This window comes from Euprymna scolopes, chromosome 34, assembly GCF_053919585.1.
Source record: "Euprymna scolopes isolate OS-2025 chromosome 34, ASM5391958v1, whole genome shotgun sequence".
Lineage (NCBI taxonomy): Eukaryota > Metazoa > Mollusca > Cephalopoda > Sepiida > Sepiolidae > Euprymna > Euprymna scolopes.
In genome coordinates, this window is record NC_136515.1 from 42689560 (window position 1) to 42696019 (window position 6460).

A 6460-nucleotide genomic window follows, 5' to 3' on the forward strand; every position below is an offset into this window, starting at 1 on the left:
GTGAGAGAGAGAGAGAGAGTCAGAGAGAGAGAGAGAACAATTTTCAGCTTGTGTGTGTGTGTGAGAAAGAGAGAGAGAGAGAAAGAGAGGAAGGAAAATTCTCACCCTATATATTCAACAAATTTTTTATCTACATATTAGAAAATTTGGATATAGGGTATTCAGACGTATGGAAATATATCTAGCATAATCTATCTATTATATCTATAAAAGTGAGAATGTGTGTGTGAGAGAGAGAGAAAGAGAGAGAGAGAACAATTCTCAACCTATATATTCAACTAATTTTTTATCTACAGATTTGAAAATGTGTATATTGGGTATTCAGACATCTATATATATAAAAGGCAAAAATCGGTGTGTATGTATGTATGTATGTATGTATGTATGTATGTTTGTTTGTAACGCTAAAACTTTTGAAAGACGGAACCAGAGTTGACAAATTTGGTATCATATTGCACCTTGATCACCCGGATGACAAATATCGAAATTTCACGTCAAACGGACCAGTAGAAAGGGGTCAACTGATCGTTTTTCTCCTAGGGGGGCCCCCCAAAAAACCTGTCATTTTAACGTTATTCAATACGTGTCACGTGACGTGACGTCAGCTCAAACTTTTGACAGACACAACCAAAGTTGACAAATTATGTATCATATTGAACCTTGATCACCCGCATGACAAATATCGAAATTCCACACCAAACGGACCATTAAAAGGGGGTGAACTGATCATTTCTCTCCTAGGGGGGCCCCCAAAAAAACCTGTCATTTTAATGTTATTTTAATGTTAATATTACATAATCCAAAAACGCTTAGTCATGTCACGTGACGTGACGTCAACATCCAGTAATGGCGAACAAATGTAAACAAACACTTTGTTTTACCGATACTTTTGTAATTTCTCTTCTGCTTTGTTCTAGAGATTATTAAACTCCATGACAATGTCTCCAACGTATTTAACTGGTTAAAAATAGTATTTATACAAGAGTTTTAACGAAAAATATCAGGAAAAAATGTACAGGAATAAAAAAAAATTCAGCTTTCAAAATATTCGTCGATAAAAAAACCGATCTTTATATTTACGCTAGCCATTTTGTATATTACCACGTGACCTGCTATCTCTTAAACTGGAGGGGGGGGGATCCACTTGAATCCAACAAAACCAGTATTTTTTTTTTCTATTATATATACATCATTTTCTATAAAATTAAGTGTAGACTTTATAATTAAAACAAAAAATGTTATTCATACTAAAAAAAAAAAACGCTTAGTCATGTCACGTGACGTGACGTCAACATCCACTAATGGCGAACAATTGTACCTATTTACTATGCCTCCCCACGGGACAGAGTTAGACACCAGGGTCGTTTTTTAACGTGGAGAAAAGGTACAAAAATAAAAATTGTCTCAGTCGTGGAGGATTTCTCCTCCACCGAAAGAGAACAAGAAATAGAAGTGCAGCATCTGAAGAACAGATACTACACTTTGATCTTGACCAAAAGGCCAAGAATGCGAACAATTGTAAATAACAACTTTTTTCACAAAACCAACACCGTCTTTCTTTTTTTTCTCTCTCTTTCTCTCTCTCACCCACTTACTCTTCCCTCTCTCTCACCCTCTTTCTCTTGACGTCACACCACTGTTAAACTGTGGGGGGGGGAGGAACACATTCCCAGGCATTATCTCCTATAGATGCACATTTTATTAGAAATTCAGCTTTCAAAATATTAGACGATAATAAAAATATAAAACCAACACCCTCTTTCTCTTTTCTCTCTCTCTCACCAACTTACTCTTCTCTCTCTCTCACCCTCTTTCTCTTGACCTCCTACTACTGTTAAACTGTGTGTGTGGGGGGGGGAAGTGGCAGCTTGAAAACCAACAAAAACAGTGCACAGTTTCCCAAGCATTTGGGGTGGGAAGGGGGGGAAGAAGCCGAGCGCACAGTTTCGTGTGAGAGAGAGAGAACAATTCTCAACCTATATACTCAACAAATTTTTTATCTACAGATTTGAAAGTTTGTATATAGGGTATTCAGACATATGGAAATATATCTAGCATAATCTATCTATTATATCTATAAAAGTGAAAATGTGTGTGTGTGTGAGGTAGCCAGAGAGAGAGAGAGAGAGAGAGAGAGAGAGAGAGAGAGAGACAACAATTCTCAACCTATATATTCAATACATTTTTTATCTACAGATTTGAAAATTTGTATATAGGGTATTCAGACATATGGAAATATATCTAGCATAATCTATCTATCATATCTATAAAAGTGAAAATGTGTGTGTGTGTGTGTGTGTGTGTGTGTGTGTGTGCGTAAGAGAGAGAGAGAACAATTCTCAACCTATATACTCAACGTATTTTTATCTACGGATTTTAAACTTTGTATATAGGGTATTCAGACATATAGAAATATATCTAGCATAATCTATACATTATATCTATAAAAGTGAGAATGTGAGTGTGTGAGAGAGAGAGAACAATTCTCAACCTATATATTCAACAAATTTTTTACCTACAGATTTGAAAATTTGTATATTGGGTATTCAGACATATGGAAATATATCTAGCATAATCGATCTATTATATCTATAAAAGTCAGAATGTTTGCGTGTGGTTGTGTGTGTAAGGTTGCGAGAGAGAGAGAGAACAATTCTCAACCTATCTATTCAATCAATTTGTTATCTACAGATTTGACCATTTGTATATAGGGTATTCAGACATATGGAAATATATCCAGCATAATCTATCTATTATATCCATAAAAGTGAGAATGTGTGCGTGAGAGAGAGAGAGAGAGAGAGAGAGAGAGAGAGAGTAAGTACAATTCTCACCCTATATATTCAACAAATTTTTTATCTACCGATTAGAAAATTTGTATATAGGGTATTCAGACATATGGAAATATATCTAGCATAATCTATCTATTATATCTAGAAAAGTGAGAATGTGTGTGAAAGAGAGAGAGAGAAGAGAGAGAGAGAGAACAATTCTCAACCTATATATTCAACTAATTTTTATGTACAGATCTGAAAATTTGTATACAGGGTATTCAGACATATGGAAATATATCTAGCATAATCTATTATATCTATAAAAGGTAGAATGTGTGTGTGTGTGTGTGTGAGTGAGTGAGTGAGTGAGTGAGTGAGAGAGAGAGAGAGAGAGAGAGAACAATTCTCAACCTATATACTCAACAAATTTTGTATCTACAGATTTGATAATTTGTATATAGGGTATTCAGACATAAGGAAATATATCTAGCATAATCTATCTATTATATCTATAAAAGTGAGAATGTGTGTGAAAGAGAGAGAGAGAGAACAATTCTCAACCTATATATTCAACAAATTCTATCTTTACAGATTTGAAAATTTGTATATAGGGTATTCAGACATTTGGAAATATATCTAGCATAATCTATTATATCTATAAAAGTGAGAATGTGTGTGTGTGAGAGAGAGAGAAAGAACAATTCTCAACCTATATACTCAACAAATTTTTTATCTACAGATTTAAAAATTTGTATATAGGGTATTCAGACATATAGAAATATATCTAGCATAACCTATCTATTATATCTATAAAATGACCATGTGTGTGTGTGTGTGAGAGAGAGAGAGAGAGTCAGAGAGAGAGAGAGAACAATTTTCAGCTTGTGTGTGTGTGAGAAAGAGAGAGAGAGAGAAAGAGAGGAAGGAAAATTCTCACCCTATATATTCAACAAATTTTTTATCTACATATTAGAAAATTTGGATATAGGGTATTCAGACGTATGGAAATATATCTAGCATAATCTATCTATTATATCTATAAAAGTGAGAATGTGTGTGTGAGAGAGAGAGAAAGAGAGAGAGAGAACAATTCTCAACCTATATATTCAACTAATTTTTTATCTACAGATTTGAAAATGTGTATATTGGGTATTCAGACATATGTAAATATATCTGGCATAATCTATGTATTATATCTATAAAAGTGTGAATGTGAGTGATGGAAAGAGCAAAAAATTCTCAACCTATATAACCTATAAAAGTGAGAATATGTGTGAGAGAGAGAGAGAGAGAACAATTCTCAACCTATATATTCCACACATTTTTGGGCACAGATTTGGAAATTTGTATATAGGGTATTCAGACATATGGAAATATATCTAGCATAATCTATCTATCATATCTATAAAAGTGAAAATGTGTGTGTGTGTGTGTGTGTGTGTGTGTGTGTGCGTAAGAGAGAGAGAGAACAATTCTCAACCTATATACTCAACGTATTTTTATCTACGGATTTTAAACTTTGTATATAGGGTATTCAGACATATAGAAATATATCTAGCATAATCTATACATTATATCTATAAAAGTGAGAATGTGAGTGTGTGAGAGAGAGAGAACAATTCTCAACCTATATATTCAACAAATTTTTTACCTACAGATTTGAAAATTTGTATATTGGGTATTCAGACATATGGAAATATATCTAGCATAATCGATCTATTATATCTATAAAAGTCAGAATGTTTGCGTGTGGTTGTGTGTGTAAGGTTGCGAGAGAGAGAGAGAACAATTCTCAACCTATCTATTCAATCAATTTGTTATCTACAGATTTGACCATTTGTATATAGGGTATTCAGACATATGGAAATATATCCAGCATAATCTATCTATTATATCCATAAAAGTGAGAATGTGTGCGTGAGAGAGAGAGAGAGAGAGAGAGAGAGAGTAAGTACAATTCTCACCCTATATATTCAACAAATTTTTTATCTACCGATTAGAAAATTTGTATATAGGGTATTCAGACATATGGAAATATATCTAGCATAATCTATCTATTATATCTAGAAAAGTGAGAATGTGTGTGAAAGAGAGAGAGAGAAGAGAGAGAGAGAGAACAATTCTCAACCTATATATTCAACTAATTTTTATGTACAGATCTGAAAATTTGTATACAGGGTATTCAGACATATGGAAATATATCTAGCATAATCTATTATATCTATAAAAGGTAGAATGTGTGTGTGTGTGTGAGTGAGTGAGTGAGTGAGTGAGTGAGAGAGAGAGAGAGAGAGAGAGAGAACAATTCTCAACCTATATACTCAACAAATTTTGTATCTACAGATTTGATAATTTGTATATAGGGTATTCAGACATAAGGAAATATATCTAGCATAATCTATCTATTATATCTATAAAAGTGAGAATGTGTGTGAAAGAGAGAGAGAGAGAACAATTCTCAACCTATATATTCAACAAATTCTATCTTTACAGATTTGAAAATTTGTATATAGGGTATTCAGACATTTGGAAATATATCTAGCATAATCTATTATATCTATAAAAGTGAGAATGTGTGTGTGTGAGAGAGAGAGAAAGAACAATTCTCAACCTATATACTCAACAAATTTTTTATCTACAGATTTAAAAATTTGTATATAGGGTATTCAGACATATAGAAATATATCTAGCATAACCTATCTATTATATCTATAAAATGACCATGTGTGTGTGTGTGAGAGAGAGAGAGAGAGTCAGAGAGAGAGAGAGAACAATTTTCAGCTTGTGTGTGTGTGAGAAAGAGAGAGAGAGAAAGAGAGGAAGGAAAATTCTCACCCTATATATTCAACAAATTTTTTATCTACATATTAGAAAATTTGGATATAGGGTATTCAGACGTATGGAAATATATCTAGCATAATCTATCTATTATATCTATAAAAGTGAGAATGTGTGTGTGAGAGAGAGAGAAAGAGAGAGAGAGAACAATTCTCAACCTATATATTCAACTAATTTTTTATCTACAGATTTGAAAATGTGTATATTGGGTATTCAGACATATGTAAATATATCTGGCATAATCTATGTATTATATCTATAAAAGTGTGAATGTGAGTGATGGAAAGAGCAAAAAATTCTCAACCTATATAACCTATAAAAGTGAGAATATGTGTGAGAGAGAGAGAGAGAGAGAGAACAATTCTCAACCTATATATTCCACACATTTTTGGGCACAGATTTGGAAATTTGTATATAGGGTAGGCAGACATATAGAAATATATCTAGCATAATCTATCTATTATATCTATAAAAGTGAGAACTTGTGTGTGTGTGTGTGTGTGAGAGAGAGAGAGAACAATTCTTAACCTACATACTCAACAAATTTTTTACCTACAGTTTAGAAAATTTGTATATAGGGTATTCAGACATATGGAAATATATCTAGCATAATCTATCTATTATAACTACAAAAGTTAGAATGTGTGTGTGAGAGAGAGAGAGAACAATTCTAAACCTATATATTCAACAAATTTTTTATCTACAGATTTGAAACTTTGTATATAGGGTATTCAGACATATGGAAATATATCTAGCATAATCTATCTATTTTATCTATAAAAGTGAGAATGCGTGTGTGTGAGATAGCGAGAGAGAGAGAGAGAAAAAGAGAGAGATAAAAATTCTCA

At 32.7% G+C, this 6460-nt stretch overlaps 1 pseudogene; it reads right to left on the minus strand.

Annotated features, from left to right (window-relative positions):
• Window positions 1-1379: 1379 nt before the first annotated feature.
• On the minus strand, window positions 1380-1513 carry LOC145259368 (U2 spliceosomal RNA; annotated as a pseudogene).
• Window positions 1514-6460: the final 4947 nt, after the last annotated feature.